Source organism: Elaeis guineensis, chromosome 16 (assembly GCF_000442705.2).
Source record: "Elaeis guineensis isolate ETL-2024a chromosome 16, EG11, whole genome shotgun sequence".
Classification (NCBI taxonomy): Eukaryota; Viridiplantae; Streptophyta; class Magnoliopsida; order Arecales; family Arecaceae; genus Elaeis; species Elaeis guineensis.
The window spans coordinates 6,137,467-6,165,255 of NC_026008.2; the positions used below are offsets into that span (position 1 = coordinate 6,137,467).

Consider the following 27,789-nt stretch of genomic DNA (forward strand, 5'->3'; position numbering starts at 1 on the left):
CTTTTGATTTCAAATTTAAAGCCTCTGAGCTAAGCATAGAAGTAAAGCATCAGCATCATCATTTGCACTCTTATAGAAGAAGTTTGGCATATCAGCTTACTAAGAGAAGCATCTCATTTCTGGGCATATTAGCTAGTGAGAGGAGCATGTTGGGTTATAATGTATGTTGGGGTTGTTCAATTCAGAAAATATTAATGTACTATGCTTTAAAGCGATATGTATAAAGCTATGGATTGATGAATAAAAGCCGAAGGTTGCTATTGGAATTATGTTGAGATGGCTTAAAAATTATGTTTAAATTATTCTGAAGTAGATTGTGGTAGATGAACAGGGTTTACTAGTAGCTTATGAACCACGGCATAAGGTACTGGTAAAACTTTGCTCAACTATTAGACCTTTGCTCGATCTAGGGAGTGGGGTGTGACAATTATTAGTATCAAAGCAAAGGTAGTAGATTGAAAGGGCATATGCATAGCATAATTAATTGCTAGTTATGTTACCTAGTTAGTTAGCTTAAAAAGTGGTTAAGTGGTCTTCAAGTCGACTCAGTTTGATTTGAGCCGACTCGTTCTCTGATAGCAGAAATATGGCTTTCTGTAATTTTTATTTTTTGAGATCGAGTTAGCCTGATTTCTCTTGGAGTCAACTCATTTTCTCTTCGAGTCGACTCAAAAAATTTTAGAGTTGACTTAGTCTCAAACCGTCGAAATTGGTTTTCTGTTCTCTGTGGTAGAGTCGACTCAATTTGATTTTGAGTTGACTTGACACCATGCCAAACTTGTGTGCCAGCATCAAAATTATGCCCGAGTTGACCCCATTCTATCTTGAGTCGACTCAATTTCTTCAGATAATCTTTTTACATAGAATTATCTCCAATTTAGGTCTAAGTTGTTCAAAATGTTCTTAATTGATACCAATCTCATTTTAATGATGTTTTCTATCTATAAAAATATTTCTAAAAAGAATTTGGGAGATAATAGTATACATCTATGTTTTAATATTTGATCATCATCAAATCATCTTTGAGGACAGCAAATTTGATTATTTTAATTATATTTTATAGAAAGATGGTACAGATAAGATCAAAACTTAGTTGAGAATAATCATTAATGGGAGATAGAGGCCAAAGTCGAGATAAACCAAGAGGAATTGATAGGGATGGCCAATCTTATAGGATATCACATGTTATACAGTCCAAACTAGTTGAATTAAAAGAAGATTTATCTTATCCAGAGGAACTAGTGTATATCTCGAGTAAAAAGGGGAAAATAGTTGCATTCTTGGATTGTACCATTGGTTAAGACATTTTGGTAGAATCACAGTATGGAAGAGGCCTGATGAGAAAGAGGAGATAAAATGAAAAGCAAATAAATATCCAGATTAAGGGTAACAGAATTTCAGGATGAAATTCTTAAAAGAAGAGAAGAATTGTAACACCCCGAACCCAGAATGTGGTGGTCTAAGAAATTTGCATTCATGTTAGCTTTCATTTATATGGCATAACATTTTGTTCATGATATACTTGAGTCTTTGAATATTAATTGATTGGCATTAATAAAGCATAAATTTGTTTGATCTTTGAGATTAAGAGATTGAATTGATAATAGTGACATTGAAGATGAATTTTTGGTAACTATTTAAAATAGAATAAGCTGATATTGGGAAGGATATCTTAGGTGATATATATGGCAGTTTTGTGGTATAGATTCAAAAAATATAAAAATAAAAAGAGCCATGAATATTTTGTTATTGGAGGGGAAGAGTTGTCGAGAATTGCTTAGTGATTATGTAAAGTTAAACTTGAGTGGTGTAGAGGAAAATTGCAGAATTGTATCATGGCATTGGAAAAAATATATATAACAGTATTGAGACCTTAGTAGCATGAAGAAATAGTAAAAAATATGAAAGTATATAGTGTAATTGGGACGGAATATGTTTAGTAAGTTGAAGGAAAAAAAAAATCATTTTAGGATTGATGAGAAAATTCATAGCTTATATGGAATTGAAGATGCAAAATCAATCAGAGTTCAATTGGATGGAAAGATATAAGTAATCAGAGATAAAATTGAAGAATTTAATTAGATGGGAATTACATGAATTAGTATGTATATACATTGGTGTATTGTGAGTCTATGTGAGAGAAACAGATTTCTGCATGGATGCATTGATTTGCAGAATTTGGATACGCCGCTTGTCCTTTCCTTGTGTTGCCACTTGTCTTACTTGGTTCAGCTGAATTTAATTGAGAAAGACAAAATACATGCCAAAACAGCTGAAATATCCTTAGGACAACCCCTCAGCATATTATTGTTTTGCTAGTTTTCCCTGTGCTTGACACCTAGCAAGCAGCTCCCTTAAATTTATTGTATTTCAAGTTTTAGTCAGCGATGCCTCTTGGTTGCTATTTTAGTTCAGTAGTAAAAATAAAAGAATAGAAAGGGAAAAGGGCTAGAGAGGATGGTATTTTCAATCAAGAATTCAGACGGAATTCAGCTAGAAGAAGATGTTCTATTGATAACCAAATCTGGAAGAAAAGATGGCTAATGGTAGGAAGGGAAAGAAGACTGTGTTTGTGGCTATAGTGCTCCAACTAATTGAGGTAAGAACTTCAACCCTAAACTAAATTTAAATTGAATTATGTATAATAACTATAAGACTTGATGTGCTGGGGGAATTGAAATATATGAATTGTGAACTTAAATTGAAGAATCAGTGTTGCTGCTGATTTTATTGAAATCTATCTGAATTGTTTCAGCAATTAGATGATATTATGGTGTTGGCTGAATTTGAGATAGATGATAAAAATAAAATACAGTCAAATTGCTGAAAATTTTAGAGTTTATATGGAGGCTTAGCTAACTCTAAGCAATGCAAAATAGAATAGAATAAAAGTAAGAGTTAAGGGGGCTAAGAATGAGTATAAAAAGCAAAAAGTAAGAGCTAGAAGAGCTAAAAAATAAGCATAAAGAAGCAAAGTATATATTCTCATATTCTTGTATCATGAAGTATTGTATTAATCGGTGTGTATCAACTTTATAGGAAAGGAAAAGAGGGCTCATGAGGGGTGTTTTGGATAAGTCAAGGACCAAGGTATAGCTAGTAAGAGGTGAGTGGGTTTTCCTATTTGACTTTGGTAATTTCTCCACTATACTTTGCTATGAAAGAACTTACTTCTGAAAAAGAAAGTTAAATTTTGTTATTCTACAGCTTAAATATTGGTATATATGCAAGCATTGGAAACAGGAAGTGATATGATATGATATCTTATTGAATGTTGAATGTATATATGAATGTATCGGTTTGAATAGCTTAGCATTTTGCTTTAAGAAATGTTTTAAATCAGCATATCAGCCTTTGAATCAGCATATCGGCATTTGAATTTTTATTAAGCATGTTTTTGAAAAGGGCTATCCATAGGAGTGATCAATCTATGAGGGGTGCTACTACATCAGCATGTAGACAGCAACAGTCGGCGCCACAAACATTAAAAAACAGCATAAAATTCAACATGCTTAGTGGGGCTTAGCAATATCGTTGAGATGTATTGGCTGCCATGGGAGTGGTGCCCTATGGTGTAGTCGGCAATAGCTAGCAGTATTCTTTTTCAAAATGATTTATGGCATAGTTTTATTCTAGTTTAGCAAATAAATATTTTGAAAGCATATTAGTAGTATGAGCTATATGTTATGATGAATATTAAAGCTAAGCTTTCCTATTTTCTCATAGTTAGATAGATTATTCACTCATTGGGACTTAGGTCTCATCCTCCTCACTTCTTTCTATTGCAGATTTAAAGCCTCTGAACTAAGCATAGAAGTATTAGCATCATCATTTGCACTTATATAGAAGAAGTTTGGCATATCAACTAAGTGAGAGAAGTGTGTTGGGTTATAATATATGTTGGGATTGTTCAATTCAGAAAATGTTAATATACTATCTCATGCTCCCGACCCGAGATCACGAGTCCAGGATCATGGCAACTGCCACACACTTATAGGGAACTCTCTCCACAAGCATGCAAGGCATCTTATCATGACATCAATGCATTATAGTGGAATAAAATTTAAATAATTATTATTCAATTTTATTTCAAAATAACTAAATCAAATATCTTACATCAAATAAAATTTTACTAAAAATAATAAAAATAAATCTAAGTTCAATGAAGCAGATGATTCCAAGTCTCGCCTATAAATTTCTCTCCCAAAAATAACCACATGTTCATAATTAAATTTTTTGAATTTGAAAAATAAAAGAGGGAGGTGATGAGCTTGAAAATCTAGTAAGAAATGAACATTTCAACTAGACATTTCAGATATTATATAATATTCAAAAACAACATCATAAATAAACATAAGAATATATTACATGCTAATTCAATGCAAATCTAATCTTTTCAAATATTCATATATAATATAATCATAAATTTGATTCGAAACAAAACACTCGTAACTCAACAGCCTCAATTATGATCAATATTTAACCCCAACTGATGGGATCTACTAAATACCAGCACACAACCTGATAGGGTCCACTAAATACCAACATACAACCCTCATTAGCAGGGTCCATTGAGTACCAACGTATAATTTCTATGGGCAGAGCCCACTGATCACCAACATATAATCTCCATTGGTGGGGTCCACTAAAACATAGTTAGGCTGAAAACATAAATCCGATCCATATCAAAGAACTTTTGTATCATAACATATCATAATTTTTACTGAACATATGCATAATAAATAAATGATAAATTTTTAGAATCACTTTTTGTTCAAAACATAATTTCATAAATCATACATAATTTTAAATAATAATTATTTACTTTCAAATAAATATGAAATATCTCAAGAAAATGATTCATTACTTACCTCGCACTCCAATGAATCCTTATAACTTCTGAAATTTCTCTTTCAAAATCTAATATCTAAAATTATGATTTTATCAAAATTAATCATCATTATTTTTAAAAATAAAAATCTTAAATCCTCACATGGCTAGCTATTCGACAGTTTACGGTCAAGATACCTTCACAAGGATCTATCAAAGTCCAAAGAGTCTTTCTAAGGTCCAGAAAATTTTAGAAGAGAGGCATCTTTTGATAGAGATTTGTAAAGAGAGAAAATGATATTTTTTTTAGAGAGAGAAAGTGGAGACTCAAGCTCAGAGAGATGGGAGAGAGGGAATAAGAGAAAATCTCTCTATTCTTTTTCTTTCTTTTTTTTTCTTTTCTTCTTTACGGGAAACAGAGGACTTGTGCATCCTTTTCGCCTTCTTCTTTCATAGAGTAGGAGAGCTCTTGCTCCCCTTGTTCCTGAGCTAGGACGGCAACCATCGTGGCTGGAGGGGCAGTCCCCAACGATGGTGGCTGGTCGAGTTCGATGACCAACGGCAATCGAATGGTGGGGTGAAAGACCCAAGAACAACCACAAAAAATATGGTAAAATTTAGGAAGCATTTTCAAGATTTTTTGATCAATTAATTTGGCAAAAACTCCTGCTTAGGACTTGAAGAAGATGTGGAAGGGATGTACCAGCTTTTTGATGGGGACCGATTCGATTTTCAGTGGCTAAATCAGGATCAAACCATTGCAATATCAAAAAGAAATCAGAGGATAACGGCAACTATCAACATTGATCCTTGGCATGGGGAAAACTAAATGATTTATGCCTTATAGACCTCCATGGGAAAGAAATTTGAGTTCGATTTCCACTCAATTTTTTGAGTGGATTAGGAGTCCTAATTGGTGAAGAACTCAGGAGTTCTTCCATGTTGCTCTTTTCCCATGCTATTCCAGCACGTGCAATGCATGTGCTGGTCAAATAAGTCTCTTCCTTCTTTTTTTTTTATTTTTTTGTAGCCCACTTTAAGATGTGTACTATATTGGGGATTGAGGTATCACATTCTCTCTCCCTAAAAAGAAATTTCATCCTTGAAATTTTTCTTGCTCAAGTCTTCAAAATTTCTTGTTTTGGATTCATAGTTGTAATCTCATCCTCGAACCTTTCAATATTCTAGTTTTCAATACAATTTTATCATTAAATTGTCTCATAAGAAAAATGTCAATGTCACAAGGGTTGATCTGTATCAGAACCATTTATTCCTTACAATCAAATCAATATTTTAATTCCTAATATGGATATTGAGTTCGTTGCCAAAACATCATCTAAACTTGTCTTAATCATTCTATCACAAGATTTTGATCAAACTTTACTATCTCTCAATAGATGACTATTCGAGTATAAAATTTAAAATTGATAAACAATCCCACATTCTTCCTAATGGATAGAGGAGTATAAACTTCAATTTTAGGAGAGAGAAAATCTATTGCTAAATATTTTCAAATTTAAGATCAAAAATTGATAGTCTACTCATTCAAGACTTAGGATTTTATGAATTTTCTTAGCATTGTAAATAGAAGATCTACTTGTAAAAATCACATAGAGATATTCGAAATAGTCTAGAATCAAAAACATTATCCTTTCCCTATAAATGATTTTTTTTATTAAGGAATATCAAATCATGTATTCCATCATAAACTTTTAACTCAAAGATTCAATATTGCTGACTATGTCAAAATAATCCAGATAATTCAGATCATCATGCTTTCGCTACGTTCTCTGATTCATATCGATCAATGTATTTGTATTAAATCTATGGTTTCTAAGTTGTCACAATCAATATCAGTTATCATCCCAATGTCTCTAATGTCTATCCACCTACACTCTGTTTGATTCTGTATTATAATTCATCCACTTATGCTCTGATACTATATTAATCTGGCTCTAATATCATATTAATTATCATGCCCCCGATTCGAGATCATGAGTCTAGGATCATGGCAACTATCGCACACTTATAGGAAACTCTCCCCACAAGCATGCAAGGCATCTTATCACAATATCAATGCATCATAGTGGAATAAAATTTAAATAATTATAATTCAACTTTATTTTAAAATAACTAAATCAAATATTTGACATCAAATAAAGTTTCACTAAAAATAATATAAATAAATCTAAGTTCAATAAAGCAGATGATGCCAAGTTTCACCTCTAAATTTCTCTCCCAAAAATAATACCCATATTCATAATTTAATTATCTGAATCTGAAAAATAAAAGAGAGAAGTGATGAGCTTGAAAACTCAATAAGTAATGAATAGCTCAACTAGATAATTCAGATATTATATAATATTTAAAAATAATGCTATGAATAAACATAAGAATATATTACATACTAATTCAATACAAATCCAATCTTTTCAAATATTCATATACAATATAATCATAAATTCGATTCGAATCAAAACACTCATAACTCAATAATCTCAACTATGATCAATATTTAACCTTCATTGGTGGGGTCTACTGAATACTAGCACACAACTTCTACTAACAGGATCTACTAAATACCAGCGCACAATCTCCACTGATAGGATCCACTAGATACCAACACACAACTCCCATTGGCAAGGTCCATTGAGTACCAACGTATAATCTCGATTGGCAAGACCCACTAATTACCAATGTATAATCTCCATTAGTGAGGCCCACTGAAACATAGTTAGGTTGAGAGCATAAATTCGATCCATATCAAAGCACTTTGTATCATAACATATCATAATTTTCACTGAACATATGCATAATTAATAAACCATAAAATTTTAGAATCAATTTTTGTTCAAAACATAATTTCATAAATCATACATAATTTTAAAAAATAATTATTTACTTTCAAATAAATATGAAATATCTCGAAAAGATGATTTATTACTTACCTCGCACTCCAACGAATCCTTACAACTTCAAAAATTTTTCTTTCAGAACCTAATACCCAAAATTATGCTTTTATCAAAATTAATCATAATTATTTTCAAAAATAAAAATCTTAAATCCTCATATGGCTAGCTATTCGACAGTTTGTAGTCAAGATCCCTTTACAAGGATCTATCAAAGTCCAAACGGTCTTTCTAAGGTCCAAAAAATTCTAGAAGAGAGGCATCTTTAGGGAGAGATTTTTAGAGAGAGAAAATGATATTTTCTTTAGAGAGAGAAAGTGGAGACTCAAACTCAGAGAGAAGGGAGAGAGGGAATAGAGAGAAAATCTCTTCCTTCTTTTCCTTTCTTTTTTTATTTTCTTTTCTTCTTCATGGGAAATAGAGGACCCATGCATTCTCTTCCCCTTCTTCTTTCACAGAATAGGGGAGCTCTTACTCCCCTTGTTCTCGAGCTAGGATGGCAACCACTATAGATGGAGGGGCAGTCCCCGATGATGGTGACTGGTCGAGTCCGATGACCAATGGTGGCCGAACGATGGGGGGAAGACCCAAGAACAACCATAAAAAATAGGGAAAAATCTAGGAAGCGATTTCAATATTTTTCTATCAATTAATTTGGCAAAAACTTCTGCTTAAGACTTGAAGAAGATGTGGAAGAAGATGTGGAAGGGATTTACTAGCTCTTTGATGGGGATCGATTCGATTTCTAGCAGCTAAATCAGGATCAAACCATCAAAATATCATAAAGAAATCAGAGGATAAATAGCAACTATCAATGTTGATCCTTGGCATGGAGAAACTAAAGGATTTATGTCTTTGAATAGATCTCCATGGGAGAGAAATTTGAGTTTGATTTTCCCTCAATTTTTTGAGTGGATTAGGAGTCCTAATTGGTGAAGAACTTGGGAGTTCTTCTATATCGCTCCTTTCCCACACTATTCCAGCATGTGCAATGCATGTGCAGGTCAAATAAGTCTCTTCCTTTTTTTTCTTATTTTTTTGTAGCCCACTTTAAGATGTGTGCTATATTTTGGATTGGGGTATCACATACTATGCATTAAAGTGATATGTATAAAGCTATGGATTGATGAATAAAAGCTAAAGGTTGTTACTAGAACTATGTTGAGATAGCTTAAGAATTGTGTTTGAATTGTTCTGGAGTAGGTTGTGGTAGATGAATAGGGTTTACTAGTGGCTTATGAACCATAGTATAAGATACTGATAAAATTATGCTCAACTATTACACCCTTGCTCGGTCTAGGGAGTGGGATGTGACACCAGCATCTTTACTACAACTATCAAGGTAACAAAGTATCTGACATCATGACCACATTCACTAAGGTGACAAAGTGTCTGGCCTCATGATTACGTTTGTCAAGGTGATGAAGTCCGACATCATAACTACATTCATTGAGGTGATGAACTATCCAGCATCATCGTGGGGTTGTCCACTTTGGCCTACTCGCACACCATAGCTTATGCTTGTGGTAGAGCCATAGCTTATGCTAGCGATAGCTGTGGGGTTGTCTACTTTGACCCACATGCATACCATAGCTTATGCTTATGGCAGAGCCGTAGCTTATGATTGCGGTATCCATGGGGTTGTCTGTTTTGGCCTACACGCATACCATGGCATATGCTTGCAGTAGAGCCATAGCTTATGCTTGCAATAGTCATAGGGTTGTTTGCTTTGGCCTACATGTATACCATAGCTTATTCTTAAAGCAGAGCCATAGCTTATGCTTGCGGTAGCATTAGGGTTGTCCATTTTAGCCCGTGTGCATACTGTAGCTTCTGCTTGTGGCAAAGTTATAGCTTATGCTTTCAGTAGCCATGGGGTTGTCCGCTTTGGCTTACGCATATACCACAGCTTATGCTTGTAGCAGAGCCTGGAGCTTGCGGTAGCCATGGGGTTGTCCATTTTAGCCCGTGTGCATACTATAGCTTCTGCTTGTGGCAAAGTTATAGCTTATGCTTTCGGTAGCCATGGGGTTGTCCGCTTTGGCCTACGCATATACCACAGCTTATGCTTGTCGCAGAGCCTGGAGTTGTGATGGGCTTCATCATGCCGCTTTGGCTTACGCATATACCACAGCTTATGCTTGTAGCAGAGCCTGGAGCTTGTGGTAGCCATGGGGTTGTCCGCTTTGGCTTACGCATATACCACAGCTTATGCTTGTAGCAGAGCCTGGAGCTTGCGGTAGCCATGGGGTTGTCCATTTTAGCCCGTGTGCATACTATAGCTTCTGCTTGTGGCAAAGTTATAGCTTATGCTTTCGGTAGCCATGGGGTTGTCCGCTTTGGCCTACGCATATACCACAGCTTATGCTTGTCGCAGAAACTGGAGTTGTGATGGGCTTCATCATGCCGCTTTGGCTTACGCATATACCACAGCTTATGCTTGTAGCAGAGCCTGGAGCTTGTGGTAGCCATGGGGTTGTCCATTTTAGCCCGTGTGCATACTATAGCTTCTGCTTGTGGCAAAGTTATAGCTTATGCTTTCGGTAGCCATGGGGTTGTTCGCTTTGGCCTACGCATATACCACAGCTTATGCTTGTCGTAGAGCCTGGAGTTGTGATGGGCTTCATCATGGTGACGAAGTGCCTGGCATTCTTTTTGTCTCTCCTAATGGCCTGATATGGGGCCCTACTTATCTGCAAAACTTGGAGGTAAGGGAAAGAAAGGTTTCATTAGGAGAGTTTCTTTACATTCATTGGTAGTACATCTGTAGGCTGCTCGAATTCCAAGGTCGTTGAAGTGGGGTCCGATCCAGCTACCTTAGATGGTAGGTCTCAGGTCTGACGATCTCATCCCATCTTAGTAAGTTTGCCTCTAGTTGGCCTTCATTGGTTGGCACTCTTAGGTCATTCTTTTTACTTCACTTCGGAGAGATCAACTTCAAGAGGTTGGCCTTTAGAAGATCGGCCTCCAGGAGGTCAGCTCATGGAGGCCGATTTATGGAGGTCAGTTTAGTATGATCTTCACCTTAGCTTAATCTTGAGCTTTGCCTGAGCTCAGCCTTGACCGTCACCTTGGCTCAGTCTTTAGTTTCACCTTGGCTTGGCCCTTAGATTCACCTCAACTCGGCCTTGAGCCTCACCTCGGCTCAATATGACCCTTCACCTTGGCTCAGCCTTGACATTCACCTCAGCTCGATATGACCCTTGCCTTGGCTTGGTCTTGAGTTTCACCTCAGCTCGACCTTGAGTCTCACCTCGACTCGACCTTGAGTCTCACCTCGGCTCGAGTGCTCAAGGACCTATGGTCCTGTAAGGAGGAAAGAAGATAGAATGATGGATGAGAGTTTGAGAGCCCCTTAACATGAGAGTTTTTGAGCCATGGGAGTCTCTCCCTCTTAAAGCCTATTTTCTTGAAATGTCCTTGATTATACAAGAAAGCATGAATCCATCATGATCCAAATATCAAAAAAATTTCCATAGCCTCCTTTATTTGGATGTTGCAATCTCCTTCCCCATTTGGGTTGTATGCCCCTCAATTTCTAACTCAACTAGGATAGCCTAGAGAGTGTTAACTAATCCACTTAATTTATGGCCATGGAAGAGGAAGTATTCGAGTAGTTGAGGTTAACATCATTCACCAACTCATAGATCACCTATGGGACTTTCTTAAGGAAGCCTTTCTTATCCTGATGAGAAAATAGAAAGGGCATTTATGGTAGTTTGGATGTGACATTAGATAAATAATGAAATATGTATAGAGTCCCATCATGAAGTATCATGCTCTCGATCCGAGATCATGAGCCAAGGGCCTTGGCAACCGCTGTATATTTATGAAGAACTCTCTCCACAAACATGCAAGACATCTCATCACGATATCAATGCATTATAGTAGAATAAAATTTTAAATAATTATAATTTAATTTTAAATTTAAATAACTAAATCAAATGCCCTACATCAAATAAAGTTTCACTAAAAATAATAAAAACAGGTCTAAGTTTAATGAAGCTGATGGTGCCAAGTCTCGCCTGTAAATCTCTCTCCCAAAAATAATGCCCATGTTCACAATTTAATTATCTAAATCTAAAAAAAATAAAGAGAGAAGTAATGAGTTTAATAGCCCACTAAGTAATGAATATCTTAACTAGATATTTCAGATATTATATAATATTCAAAAATAATACCATGAATAAGCATAAGAACATATTTCATGCTAAGTCAAAGCAAATCAATTCCTTTCAAATATTCTTATACAAATATAATCATAAATTTAATTCAAATCAAAACACACATTGCTCAACAGTCTTGACTATGGCCAACGTTTAATCCCTATTGGCAGGGTCGAAAACCAATGCACCATCCCCATTGGTAGAGCCAAAAATCAATGCATGACCCCCATTGGTAGGATCAAAAATCAATGTATAATCCCCATTGACAGGATCAAAAATCAACGTATAATTCTCATTGGTAGGGCCTACTAAAACATAGTGAGGTTGAGAGCATAAATTTAATCCATGTCAAACACTTTTGCAAAATAATATATAAGTCTCATGATTCCACTAAACATATGCATAATCAATAAATCATATTATTTCAAAAATTACTTTCCATTCAAAACATAGTTTCATAAATCATGTATAATTCAAGAACAAATATTTGCTTTCAAAATAAATATGAAATATCTTATGAAGATAGTTCATTACTTACTTTTTGCAGAATATTAAACGAACAGATCGATTAACTTTGAGGGGATCCTTAAGAGTCTATTATTTAAAATTATATTCTCAAATTAATTCTAATTTAAAACTAGATCTAAATAAATTTCAAATCAAAATCCTACTTAAAATTAGATCCTTTACTAAGTTCAATCAAAATCATCAAAAGGAAGTCCTTCATTGGGCTAATCTTAAAAAAATAACTTTGAGAGAGATAAATCCATCAAGAGAGAGAAACAATCTAGAGATAAAAATTAGGGATCAAACTTTAGAGAAGGAAGAGAGGGTAGAGAGAGATTCTCTCTCTTTTTTCTTTTTGTCTTTCTCTTTTTTCTTTCTTTTTCCTTTTTCTCTTTTTTTTCACAGAACAACAGAGGACCCGCACGTCCTCTTACCTTCCTCTTCTTCCTTCATGGAACATGGTTCTCGTTCCCCTTATTCTCGATGCCAAATGGTCCCCCCTCCTAGCTGGCAACATCTGACAACTGGAAGAGAGCATCATGACGACACAGGTGGCCTTCGTTCAATGACCAACGATGGTCAAACAGTGACAGAAAAAAATCAAGAATAAGCAAACACAGATGGTGAAAGCAGGGCAACCACTAAATTAGAATTTCTAAGAAATTTCTAATAGAAAGTTGGCTAAGATTCGAACTTAAGAACCATGGAAGATTGAGAAGAAAATGATTAGAGTGATTTACTTGATCTTCGACAAAAATTTCTTCGATTTCTATCCGCCTAAACAAGATTAACCTGCTGATAATCCATGAAGAAAGAAGATGAAAAGGGCAGTGGATCTTGAAAAATTTTTGGTTAGGAAGAAGTAAGAGATTGAGCATTTAAATAGATTCTTCATAGGAGAACTTAAGATCCTTTTTAATTCAAAATCCGAGTGCTTTTAGGTCTCTCGATTGGAAGAGAACTCCTTTGGGAGTTCTCCATGTAAACTCCCAATTTCCCACTGTGTTTCTAGCACATGCATTGCATATGCGAGCTTTTTTTTTTGCTACTTTGAGATATGTGCTATGGGATTGGATATTACATCCTTCCTTTCTAAAAAAAAAATTCATCCTTGAAATTTTTCTAGCTTAGGATTCATAATCCAAATCTCATCCTCCAACATTTTGATATTCAGATTCTCAATGCTACTTCATCATTAAATTATCTCATAAGGGAAAGGTCAATATCTCAACAATTAATCTGGATTAAAATCATTCTCTCTAGTAATTGAAATCAATATCTTAATTCCAAACTACAATATCAAATTTCTCATCAAACATCAACTATTCTTAATTTAATTAATCTATCACAAGATCACGATTAAAATTTAACATCCTCCAATGGATGAACATTTGAGTATAAAAATTTAAGATCAATAAACAATCTCATATTTTTTATTCTAGCAGATAGAGAAATATATACTTCAAATCTTGGAGAAAAAAAACCTATTGCTAAATATTCCAAATCCAAAGTCAAGAATCAATATTATTGGCTAGCTCAAAGTAACTAGATTATCATGCTTCCACTGCACACTCTGATTTGAACCATCAATTTTTTTTCAGATGTAATAAATAATTGTTCAATCAATTAACACTTTATATTGAAAAGATTCTAATTTAACTTCCAAGCATGTCAAAAGAAACTTTTGTATCATGTCCCCAATATGCATCAAGCACATCCATCTAAATCAATCTTTAAGTCAATTGACATATCCTAAACCATCATATAAGTTACTATAATCCAATATGAATTAAATCTTAATTCTCTATCCATTCAATTAAACAATTTCAAATCAAAATCTCATAATTAAAATAAATTACTTTCTAATTGCTCTACCATGTTAGGACTTAATTCAAGACAGATAAGTAAAACCAACTCAATCATCTCTTCTAAAGTCTCTTTCCTTCGAGATCTTTGATATCTATCAAAATTCTTCCATAACAATCATGCAAGCCTCTCAAAATTAAATCTCCAAGCAATACTGGATTTTATCAAGGACCTCAATAACAAAGGTAAAAGAATCTAGATTAGTTTCAATACCTAAAATTTTAAATTATACTTTCACATATCTTATAATCCTCGAATAGATATAAATAAGATCTTTTATCTTGATCATACAAAATAGCAATCAAGGATTCTACTTGCAGCCTCAACAATAATGATAGAAGATCTCTCGATCAACCTTGCTACATAATCCTTGAATAAAAGTTTTATTTATATCATATAATCTTTAATAGACATACACAATATCTATCATTTGGATCGAAAGATGGTAATTAAAATTCTATCCAAATGAATATTTAACTATCTCATAATTAATTTCTTCAATATGAAATAAACTTGTTTACAGTACCCTCAAATATATTTTTTGTTTCTATATGAAAGCTTCATACATGATCAACATTCTAGTATAAACTTTCAAAAATTTATTTCAATCAAATATCATAAAAGATCTTCTTAATCCAATCTAAAACAAACAACATTTTATCAATGAATCTTTACCTTATCATTCTAGAATTAATTTCAAATCAAGAATAACATCATAGTATTCTTCCATGTTAAATTTGAGCTTGCAATTCACTCAAAGTATTAATGATTAAATTCATAATCATAATACACAATAAAATTTCTTGATCAAAATCCAGCATGATCCATAAATTGTCCATCATATGTCAAATCTTATGAATCATAATTTCTAAGCAATCTTTTCATTCATAATAATAAAATTTAGTCAAAAATCATAAAGATAGCTCATACTGCAATCATCATCGATCTATATCCCAATGTCCCTAGTATCTATCCACTTACACTTATCCTATGTCTGATTTTATATGTCATAATTTATCTACTAATACTCTAATATCATATTAGTTATCACACATCTGACTTAAAATCATGAATCGAGGGTCATGGCAATCACCGCATACTTATGAAGAACTCTCTCCACAAGCATGCAAGGTATCTCATCACAATATCAGTGCATCATAGTGAAATAAAATTTTAAATAATTATAATTTAACTTTAAATTTAAACAACTAAATCAAATATCTTATATCAAATCAAGTTTTACTAAAAATAATAAAAATAGAGCTAAGTTTAATGAAGCTGATGGTGCCAAGTCTCGCCTCTAAATCTCTCTCTCAAAAATAATGTCCATGTTCATAATTTAATTATCTAAATCTAAAAAAATAAAAGAGAGGGATGATGAGCTTAATAACCCAATAAGTAATGAATACTTTAACTAGATATTTCAAATATTATATAATGTCCAAAAATAATACCATGAATAAACATAAGAATATATTTCATGCTAAGTCAAAGTAAATCATGTCCTTTCAAATATTCATATATAAATATAATCATAAATTTGATTTGAATCAAAATACACATAGCTCAACAGCCTTGACTATGGCCAATGTTTAACCTCCATTGATAGGATTGAAAATCAATGCACCATCTCCATTGATAGGGCTGAAAATCAATGCACAATCTCCATTGGTAAGGTTAAAAGCCAATGTATAACCCCCATTGACAAGATTGAAAATCAACGTATAATCCTTATTGATGGGGCCCACTAAAACACAGTTAGGCTAAAAGCATAAATTTTATCCATATCAAACACTTTTGCAAAATAACATATAGGTTTCATAATTCTACTAAACATATTCATAATCAAAAAATCATATTATTTCAGAAGTTACTTTTCATTCAAAATATAGTTTCATAAATCATGCATAATTCAAGAACTAATATTTACTTTCCAAATAAATATGAAATATCCCGATAAGATAACTCATTACTTATTTTTCATAGAATACTGAATGAATAGATCGATTAACTTTGAAGGGATCCTTCAGAGTCTATTACTCAAAATTATATTCTTATATTAATTCTAATTTAAAATTAAATCTAAATAAATCCCAAATTAAAACTCCACTTAAGATCAGACCCTTCACTAAGCTCGTTCAAAATCATCAAAAGGAAGTCCTTCACTGGGCTAATCTTAGAAAAATAACTTCGATAGAGAGATATCCATTAATAGAGAGAAACAATCTAGAGAGAGAAATTAGGGATCAAACTTTAGAAAGGAAGAGAGGGTAGAGAGAGAAATTCTCTCTTCTTTCTTTTTTTTCCTCTTTTTTCTTTCTTTTTTCTTTTTCTCTTTTTTTTCACAAAAAAATAGAGGACCTGCATGTAACACCCCGAGCCAACAAAGTGGTAATCTAAGAGATTTGCAGTTTCATTTAGCATTCATGTATGTGTAGTACAGCACTTCATCATATATTTGAGCATTTAAATGTTGATTAAGCAATAGTAATAAAATTTAAGTATAGTTGTTAGTTAAGAAAAAAATTATTGAGGAAAGAGATCAATAATAGTGGCATTAAAGTTAAAATTTGATAATTATTGAGCATAGAATGCATGATATTTTGAAGGATAATTAAGATAATATTATGGGTGTGGCAATTTTTGGGTACAAACTTATGATTTATAATAATTTTTGAAATCTAGAGGACTGGATCGACTCAGTTTTAAGAAGAGTCGGCTCAGTCACAGAAAATAGAAAGCATATCAGAAAAGAACTATGATGGTATGCAAGTTGGTCGATCCAGTTTTATGCTGAGTCGACCAAGTTTTGGACTGAGTCAGCTCTACCTCAAGATGAGTCGAATAAGCCGCTGGAACAGTTAAGTGGCGGGAGTTAGCCGAGGTGTTTTAATTTGAGGATTTAAAAAGATTTTTAAAGGAATTACTCAGCAACCATTTTGTATAAACAAAGGGGTAGGAAACCAAGATATTTGTTGCTTATTTTATAGGATTGACACCTAGCAAGCAACTCTCTTAAATTTATTGTATTTCAAGCCTTAACTACCAATTTTTTCCTTATGGTGCTATATTGAATTTTTGATGAACCCAAAAAAAAAGGATAGAGAAGGAGAGGGTTGGAAAAGGAGGTGTTCTCAAATAGAAATTAAAGGGATTTTAGCTAGTAAAAAGTGCTCTAGATAATTGAGGAAAGGAATAGAGTTCAAATGGGGTGTTTTGAATGAGTTAAGCATCATATAGCAGCCATAAGAGGTGAGTGATTTCTATCTAACTGTGATGTTTTTATTGTCTTTTGTTATGAAAAAAAATTATTTTGAAAAAAAAAGTTAGTATCTTATTGTTTTATAGCTTATATATATGCATGCAAGCATGGAAACATGACATGATTTTATTGATCGGTTACTCAAGAATAAATATATATATGTGGAACTATTTTGGACAGTGGAGCCTTCTTGTCTTGAAATTATATTGTATCAGCTCATCAGCTTTTTGGTGAGATTTATCAAACATAAATTTTTTAGCAAACCACCTATAGGAGTGATCAACCTATGGGATAGTAGATAAGTCCAATCGACTAGTTGACGGTAAAGTATATGCCTATGGTTATGAGCCTGCAGCGAAACTATATGCTTGTGGTTATGAGCCTGTGACAAAACTATGTGTCTGTGGTGATGAGCCTGTAGTGAAACTATACACCTATGGTAAACATTATGCCTATGATAAAATAATATGTTTGTGGAGAAAAAGTATACCTATGGCAAAATAATGTGCCGTGGAGGCTTAATGGTTTTAAGGGTGTGCTGGGGTGTAGTTAACAGTAATCACATGCCTGTGTTTGTTATGGTTTATTCCTTTTACATGGTTCAGCATATAGACTATCTTTTACATGACTTTATCCTTGTTTAGCATATAAAAGTGTTGAAGGTATAATAGTCTATTCTAGCAGTGCATGATGTAAGATATTATGTATATTAAGCTATATCTTTTTAGTATCTTCACTGTTAGATGGACTATTCATTCATTGGGATTTTAGTCTCATTATGTGGTTCTTTTTTTTCTTTTCTTGACAGATTTAGAGTATCATAACTTAGCATAGAGGTTGCATTATCAACACTTATGTTAGTGGGAGTCGGTTATGTCAACTAGTGGATGGGGCCTATTTGCTTTTGGTCATGTTAGCCTGTGAAAATATTATATTTTATGATATATTGTATGACATAAAAGAATAGTACCTTATAAGCCAATCACATAGGTAATACGATGAAACTTTTCTATGATATCTTCCTACTCATTTGCATGACATTGATTATTTTTTTATTAATGAGATATTATGTTTTATCATTTGCTGCATCATATTTTTATGATTATGATAAACCCCATAGATTAGGACAATAATTTTAGGGCCATGATGAGATCATGCCAGTAAGATCTAAAATCTTGATAGTGTCAATTTAAAATATTCTCAGTAATTGGATTATCGAGTCGGGGATCGATGATGCCGATAAGACTGGAACATCCTATGTATGCTCAATGGAGAGGATGATTGATCTCACAATCACTTGTGTGGTGATACTAATACAATGATGTAGGTGCTCATTAGAGAATGAGTTCACTGAACTGATCCACAGAGAGAACATCTGATGAAGCCTTATAGTATATCGACAGATGGTTCTCCAGTGAGAGTGGTACAAGTGATCCTTTAATTTGAAATCACTATGATATCTTATGTATATGGATCCTTACTTTGATTTATTCTCTAGCATGCCACTTTGAGATGTGTGTGGGATATTTTGGATGAACAGTAGAAAAGATTTCTACTGGTTCATCAACTGAATCATCATCATCTGATCAAGATATATATGGATAGGTATTTGAGCTTGACATATTTTCATACCCATAATCTATTTGGGATGTTGTGTGATCGAAGGATTGAATTACACGGTAACTCATCATGAAAAGATAATTTTGATATTTTTATCAAATTTTATATCTTTTAGGTAGTCATGATATGTTGCTAGATATCAATCTTGACTTGTAGACTTATAAGAATTAAAAGAGTTTAATTCAAAAATTAATTAGAAGGTGTTCGAATTAATTGATGCCTTTGGGCTGACCTAATCAGATTAGGTCATAAGTCTGGATCCACTGCTGACTAGGTATGGAACCCAATGGGTCACACACAATAAGGATTTGATCTTGGTTTAATCTATTTGGATTTATTATAAATCCTATGGGTTAATTAAATTGCTAGCACATGAAATAACTCAAATTCCTAATTGGATTTGGTGCAGAGGTGTTTGTGCAAACCATAAAGCTTAATGCCTTGATTTAATGGGATTAGGTTTGAACCTACAAATTATTAGGTGGCTTATTTGATTTTTATGGAAGTGTTCCATGTAAAGTCAACCTCCTCCACACCAATCCACATACTAAAATAAATTGGCACCCCATTTATTTTTGGTGTCAAGAAGGTGGAGTCATTCTGGTTTACTCCTCTTAATTTTGCTTTCTTATTTCCATGCATTTGTTGTTTCTCACACCATCAGATGGCACCTTGGGATGTGTGGATGTAGAAGAGAAGGAAAAGTCTTTCTCTATGAAGGAACTCACACACCAAAAAAATATTGGGATGCCCACATATTTTGTGCGATGAGAATGGAAGAGTCCATCTCATTTAAAACTCTTAACTACCTTCCATTTTTTCTTATTATTCCATGCTAATTCCTAAAGGGTGGCAGCATCAGATGGCACCTTGGGGGGTGTGTACAGAGGAGAGTCCTTCTGTTGATTAAATACCTAACCAACTCTCTTTATTAGTAATTAAACACCAGAGAAAATGATGGATGCTAATTGTTGGCATCCCTTGGAGGCACCCTTTTATACCTTATAAAAGGGACGCCACTTATGTGATAAAGATGGTTTTTTCTTTGCTTGTTAAGCATGGGAATAAAGAGAAAAAGATAGAAAAATTTTCAAAGAAAAAGATAAGAAAAAGAGAGAAAAAAAAATAGAAAGGAAGGCAAGAGGAAATTGGAAAGCATGTGATGCTTGTCCTAAAATTCAGATTGTTCAAGTATTAAACATCTAAAATCTATTTTTTGTAGTAAGATCTTTTGAGAAAAGTTCTCTAGTGTGGTCCTAGTGGAGGTTTCAAAGGCATATAGGCAATGGTGCAACCCATTCTTGAGAAGGATGATTTGCAGTGAACTTGCAAAGAAAGCTGCAGCATTACGTCAAATTGAAAAGGACCCTGATCTGTCCCATGTGGATCACCATTGGAGGGCTTCTACTTTGGAGCCTTGCGGAGATCTTTCTATTATCAGATTCTCATCTTCATATTTGGTATATGATTTCTAATCCCTCATTAATATGCATGCTAGAATTGTTTGTTTGTAATCATTAAGGAGTTCCTAGGGTTTGTATTTCGATAGTCATATTTTAATTGTTAAAACTTATTTTCAATAGTTGAATGTATATAAAAAATTTTAAAAATCATATTCCACTACGTCACCAAAATCCAACAGTGGCATCAAAGCTATCCTTGATTGATTCAATCAAACATCATGTTATTATTGTGATATGGATTAGATCCAATTCATATTACATCAAAATTAGATTTTCTAAATGATGTTTAATGAATGTTTTTGATGCATCTTTTGTTAAAGATAAATATTTTTAGTCCATGATCGAACTTGGATATGAGATTCCATGGTCTTTAGACTTGTGAGACAAGTTTAAGTTAGATCTTATGATCTAATTTTTTTATGAAATTATAAATCTAGTGCATGTGATGCGCTGAGCCTTGGAATGATACATTGGATGTACATTGTCAAGACCTAGGGTTCTTGCATATGATGTGTTGATGCAAAAATTTGTCGACGTCGGAGAAGCTGGAGTCGAGGGAGTCGCAGTCACCGTCGGGACCTGCAAAGGAAGTCTAAACCGGAGTTGGGGGTGCTCTGACAAGACCCTCCGATGCTCAAGTCAGTTCTCTGTCTCAACAAGAATGGAGTGCTCGAACAAAAATTTTAGCAAAATTTTTAGATAGAGATTAGAGCTTAGAGAATAACATATCTGGGGGTCCCCTTTTTATAGGCAGAGGGTGTAACAGATTGACAGTGATGTCTGTAACCGCCTGGTGGTGGGCCGTTCGGGGCCATAAGGAGTTTATTACGGAGAGTAGTGGAGTGGCATCGTGGCCATCACCGTGGCCTGCCACGTGGAGCCTGTTGTGGAGAGTGGAGTGATGTTCGTTGTCGTGACTTGTCAGAGCATGATGGAGCCGCATGAGATCCATCATAGAAAGTGGAGCAGAGTCGGGGCCATTACTGTGGCCTGCCAAGGAGTCCAGGCCTGTCGGCCGAAGCTCGATTGGGGTGTCTGGTGGAGGGGGGTAGCCCTCAGTCTGAGAGAAGCTCGGATGTTGCTGGCGAGCTTTCTACCGTTGGGTGCCTCGGGCGCTAGCACTGCAGGCGAAGGTCATCATTGTAGAAGCTCAGTCAAGGGCTTTCTGTGGATGAAGTTCAGTTTCACGCAGAATCTGGCAAAAGGTCAACTGGCAGTGGATGTCGGATGGTGCTGGAGAGATTCACCTACTGGAGGGGTTCGGCTGCTGGAGCCCGTGCATTGTAGGAGTTCGTCCAGAATCTGTCCGCTACAGAAGCTCAGTCGGAGTCTGATTTTCATAGAAGTCCGAATGGGGATCATTCGTTGAGGAAGCTCAACCAAAGCCTGCCTACAATAGAAGTCCGGAAGGAATTCGTTCACAAGGGAAGCTCGGGTGGAGGCTTACAGTAGAAATCCGACGCGAACCGCTCGTAGTAGAAATTTGAAGTAGACCGCTTGTAGTAGTAGCTCAGAGTAGATCGCTTGTAGCAGAAGCTCGGAGTAGATCGCTTATAGCAGAAGCTCGGAGTAGATCGCTTGTGGTGGGGGCTCTAAGTCCGGCCCTTATAAGAATTCGGATGAGGTCTACCTGCAATGGGAGCCCAGGGCTGAAGTCCAACTCCCGTAGGAGCTCGGACGAAGTCTACCTACAGTAGGAGTTCGGGGAAGAAGTCCGGCTCCCGTAGGAGCCCGGATGAAACCTAGAAGGTGGTCGACTGTCGTAGAAACTTGGATGGAGTCCGTCCGAATCTTGTTGGAAAAGATCCGGAAGAGGTCCGGAGAATGGTTGACCCTTGTAGGAGGTCGGTCGAATAGTAGAATCTAGAGAGCACTTGGAGCATCCTGATAGACGATCGAAGAAGCTTATCGTCGGAGAAGCCCGGGAGATGTGGCAGGAGTTCATCCGTCAGGGGAACCCGATCGTCACTTGTGGAAGAAGCTGTGGGAGTTTATCCATCGGCAGAACTTTGGAATATTGCGGAAGCTCGACCACTGGAGAGGTTCGAAAATATATCGCCCAAGGCTGGACGTCGGTAGAGTCCCGAGAGGGTCACTCCTGGTACAAACTTCGGCTGGGGGGGTATTTTATACCCAACACCAGTCCCCCTACTTTCGAGTTCAATTTTCGAATGAAGAAAGTATAGAGGAATTTTTACAGCCGAAGTTGCCCCCTTGATTTCTGCGTGCGACCGCCCTCAGATATTCTGGCACTTAATGCGTGCAGGCTGGAGTCTTTTTAAATCGGGACGATCCGAAGAGACTTTTTGAAATTTCTCCTGGAGCATTGCTCTAGGTACGGTGCAATAATGGCCTTGCCAGCTGTCAGCCACTTTTAGCTGCCTGCTGTGGCAGGCTTCTTGATATTGTCGGGGTTGAGGGACCAGAGGTGGTCGGTGCTGATGGCGGAACAGTAGAACTTGTTGCAGGGGCGGTGGAAGTAGCGCATGCTGACCTCGTCAAAGTACCTAGGATGGTAATTGTCGGAGAGGACATGGTGGTGTGCATGCCTCCGGCGTTACTGCGGCCTCTCGGATACTTTCGGTTCTTCTTGATGCAGGTCATCGTTGCCGCCGCCATCGCCACCGCTGCCCCTTGAGTTCTATCCCCCCTTTTCCCCTTAGGGTTAGGGTTTCGACAATGGGGCGGAATGAAGCGGAGGGTGAGAGTCGATGGGTTCATCATACGTATTGAGAAATACTGCTGAGAAAGATGGAACTGGAAGGAGAAGTCGAAAGCTTGAAGTGGTCTCTAATATATTCCTTTCAGGTCTTGTAGTATTGTTCTTCTTTCCTTGGCCTTCAGGGTTTTGTAACATATACCTTGTTAATCGAAAATGAAAAGGAGATTTTCTGTTACCTTGTCCGCACTTTGCATCAAGTTATCGTCCGCCTAACTTCTTTTATTTTTATATTTTTTTATATATTTTTTTTTTGTCTCGTTCGATGTCGATGTTGTCTGAAGGTTCCTGGTCGTCACCACGTTAGCTTGCTTTTCTTGTCATCTTTCTTTTTTGGCCTTAAGGGCTCTGCAACGCATACTTAGTTAATGAAATGAAAAGAAAATTTTCCATTACCTCTTCTACTCATGTGTTGAGTTGTCGTTTGCCGGACTTCTTTCGATTTTTGCCTTGCTCGATATCGATGTCATTCGAAGGTACCCAATCATCGTCGCATTGACCTGTCCCCTTTGTTTATGGCCACAAATTTGTCCGGGGCCACTCGAGTTTGATGCTTCCTTTCGGAGTTTGAGCTCGGAGGTCTGAACTTCTCGTCGCCCTGAGTAAGCCATCTTATCCTTGGCCTGTGTTGAGAGCTCTCTTGGAGACTGGAGATTTTTGATAAGAATCTCCATCCTCGCTGAGATGAGGTTCTCTGTATCTTTGATGTAATTTATTTTTCATTTGTCGCTGGTGTAGCTCGTCGCTTTCCTTTTTAACTTTCCCCCTTTTTCTTTTTCTTTTCTTGAGTGAGGGTTTTTCCTCTGCTCTTAGTGGGATCGCGGGAGCGCGGAGGGGCCATCGAGAAGGTTTTCTTTTTCTTATCTAGTCTTGAATGATCGGATCTTAGTTGGCATCAGGATGAGGTTCTCCTCCTATTCCTGATGTAGTCAATTTCATCCCTGATGTAGTCGATTTCAGCTCAGGTTAGGACGAGGTTCTCCTCCTGTTCCTAACAGGGCGTGGGGTTACATATGGGCGTTGCAGGGCCTCTCCCTCCATCCGATCTAAAAGTAACCAGGCCTTCAACTTTGCTTATATTAGGGCAAGTTTCTCCTCCTGTCCCTAACAGGACTGTGGGGGCACATATGGGCGTTGCAGGGCTTCTCCCCCAATCCGATCTATGGAGAACTGGACCTTTGACTTTGCTCATGTTAGGGCGAGGTTCTCCTCCTGTCCCTAACAGGGCTGTGGGGGCACATATGGACGTTGCAGGGCCTCTCCCCCCATCCGGTCTAAGGAGAACCGAGCCTTCAACTTTGCTCATGTTAGGATGAGGTTCTCCTCCTATCCCTAATAGGGCTGTGGGGGCACATAAGGGCGTTGTAGGGCCTCTCCCTCCATCCGATCTAAGAAAAATTGGGCCTTCGACTTTGCTCATGTTAGGACGAGGTTCTCCTCCTGTCCCTAACAGGGCTGTGGGGGCACATATGGGCATTGCAGGGCCTCTCTCCCCATCCGGTCTAAGGAGAATCGGGCCTTCGACTTTGCTCATGTTAGGGCGAGATTCTCCTCCTGTCCCTAACAGGGCTGTGGGGGCACATATGGGCGTTGCAGAGCCTCTCCCCCCATCCGGTCTAAAGAGAATCGGGCCTTCGACTTTGCTCATGTTAGGATGAGGTTCTCCTCCTGTCCCTAACAGGGCTGTGGGGGCACATAAGGGCGTTGTAGGGCATCTCCCCCGATCCGATCTAAGGAGAACCGGGCCTTCGACTTTGCTCATGTTAGGGCGAGGTTCTCCTCCTGTCCCTAACAGGACTGTGGGGGCACATAAGGGCGTTGTAGGGCCTCTCCCCTCATTCGGTCTAAAGAGAATCGGGCCTTTGACTTTGCTCATGTTAGGGCAAGGTTCTCCTGCTGTCCCTAACAGGGTTGTGGGGGCACATAAGGGCGTTGTAGGGCCTCTCCCCCCGTCCGGTCTTAAAATAACCGGACTTTCAACTTTGCCCATGTTGGGATAAGGTTCTCCTCCTGTTCTTAACATGGCTGTGGGGGCACATAAGGACCATTATATGGGCCTCTCTCCCCGTCCGGTCTTAAAATAATCGAACTTTCAACTTTGCCCATGTTAGGATGAGGTTCTCCTCCTGTTCTTAACAAGGCCGTGGGGGCACATAAGGACCGTTATATGGGCCTCTCCCCCCGTCCGATCTTAAAATAATCGGACTTTCAACTTTGCCCAGGTTAGGATGAGGTTCTCCTCCTGTTCCTAACATGGCTTTGTTTTCGTTGTTTAAAGGGGTTATCCCCTGTCGTTATGGGTCCATGCCAAAAGGGAAAGATATGCAAATCTGAAAAGAATCTTGATTTAAAGCAAAGTCATTGGTAATACACTTATAGATTTTTCAAATCCCATGATCGTAGAAGGTCTGCTCTCCGTCGAGGTCCTCCAGAGATAGAGTTGATGATCCCAATTGGAGGCCAATCTCCAGGCTGCTCTTCTCTCCTCGGCGGCTCAGGTTGGGGCAGGGCCCTTGGCCGATCCTCTCTACCCTCAGGCCGACGTCGAATGAACCTGTCGAGCCGACCTCGTCTGATGAGCTCCTCAATCTCGTCTCGGAGTTGAATGCATTCCTCTGTGTAATGGCCGTGGTCACGATGGTAGAGGCAGAACTTGTTAGGATTGCACTTCCCGGGGTGTGTGCGCATTCTTTCTGGCCTTGAGAGCTGCTCCCTGACCTCCATCAGCACCTCGATTTTCGATGCATTGAGGGGGGCATAGCTGTAGAATCTTCCTGGGGGGGAGCCCCGCCGAATCCTGCGGTCCGAGCTTCTCTGCCTGTGTGCTCGGGGAGGAGTTTGGACGTGCTCGTGCCTGGGAGGAGTCCAAGAATGTGACCGAGCTTCACTCGGCCCTCTTTCAACTGCGGGCTTGCTGGAGTCACCCGCCTGCTGCTCCTTCGTAGCTTCCTCGTCCTTCAGCTTGAAGGCTTCCTCTGCTCGGGCATATCCTTTGGCCCGAGCCAGCAGATCGGCAAAGTCTCTGGGATACTTCTTTTCTAGGGAGAAGAGGAGGTCATTCTTTTGAAGGCCGCTCTTTAAGGTGGCCATTGCAATCGATTGGTCTAGGTTCCGGACCTCTAGGGCGGCGACGTTGAAACGGTTGACATAAGCTCGGATGGATTCTCCCTCCTTTTGCTTGATGTTGATGAGGGACTCCGAACCTCATCAGAGACGTCGGCTGCTGATGAAATGAGCCACGAACTGGTGACTCATCTGGTCAAAGGAGAAGATTATACCCGGCTTCAGTGTCGAGTACCAATTCCTTGTTGTTTCCTTCAAGGTAGATGAGAAAGCTCGACACAAGATGGCGTCTAGCGCGTCATGGAGCAGCATCATGGTCTGGAAGGCCTCCAGGTGATCGATCGGATCCGAGGCCCCGTCGTAGCTCTCGAATTGGGGGAGCTTGAAGTTCGGCGAGATTGGTTCCTACATGATCATTTGAGAGAAAGGAGGGTCAGTGCAGATATCCTCACCATAAGCAGTGGGAGCACGACGGAGCTCTTCGATCCGTTGGTTCATCTCTTGGAATCTCTGATCCAGGAGGTCCTCTCGATTGCAGGCCTCGAGGGTCTTCTGGTGGAGTGGAGGCAGGGACTCTCCGGGGGTTGAATCATGATCGGACGGAGGACTCTCCGCCTTTTATTTTTCTTTTTTGGGAAAGACAGGGCGGCTGGCCCATGTGGCCCGCCCGATCGTCAGATTCTGGAACTCCGACGATGCTGTTTCCAACCACACCGATGCCTGCGGCTGCTGCGACTGCTGCTGCATGGCCTGCACTACTTCGGTGAGGCCTCTGACCTGTTGAACCAGCAGGTCAAACTGCTCCATGCCGACTGCCGTCATCATCGTCGGAGGAGCCCAGGAAATCAGAGATGAGGTCGAGGCTTGCGGAGCTCGCTGGGATCTGGCTGCGGAGGCCACTGACCACCTGGTGGATGCCCTTCGAGGAGGCATCAGGTGGAGATCAGGCAGGCAACCGGAGGAGGAGATGTCGAAGAAGATGACCGGAGGTGGTCCCATTGAGCGCTCCTTTAAGAACAAGGGTACTGTGAAGACACAAGGTCGAAGGTTCAAGCCCTTCCTCTAGCGCCAATCCTGTTGATGCAAAAATCCGCTGGTGTCGGAGAAGCTGGAGTCGAGGGAGTCGCGGTCACCATCGGGACCTGCAAAGAAAGTCTAAACTGGAGTTGGGGGTGCTTCGGCAAGACCCTCCGATGCTCAAGTCAGTTCTCTGCCTCAACAAGAATGGAGTACTCGAACAGAAATTTTAGCAGAGTTTTTAGATAGAGATTAGAGCTTAAAGAATAACATATCTGGGGGTCCCCTTTTTATAGGCGGAGGGCGTAACAGATTGACAGCGACGTCTGTAACCGCCTGGTGGTGGGCCGTTCGGGGCCATAAGGAG

At 37.9% G+C, this 27,789-nt stretch overlaps 1 long non-coding RNA gene across 1 annotated transcript in view; it reads left to right on the forward strand.

Annotated features, from left to right (window-relative positions):
- Nucleotides 1-2,410: 2,410 nt before the first annotated feature.
- LOC140854336 (uncharacterized) overlaps nucleotides 2,411-27,789 on the forward strand; it is a 102,768-nt gene continuing 77,389 nt past the window's right edge. Inside the window, exons 1-2 of the long non-coding RNA XR_012137543.1 lie at nucleotides 2,411-2,599; nucleotides 3,040-3,106. This is a non-coding gene — a long non-coding RNA (uncharacterized lncRNA). The remainder of the gene's footprint in view (nucleotides 2,600-3,039; nucleotides 3,107-27,789) is intronic.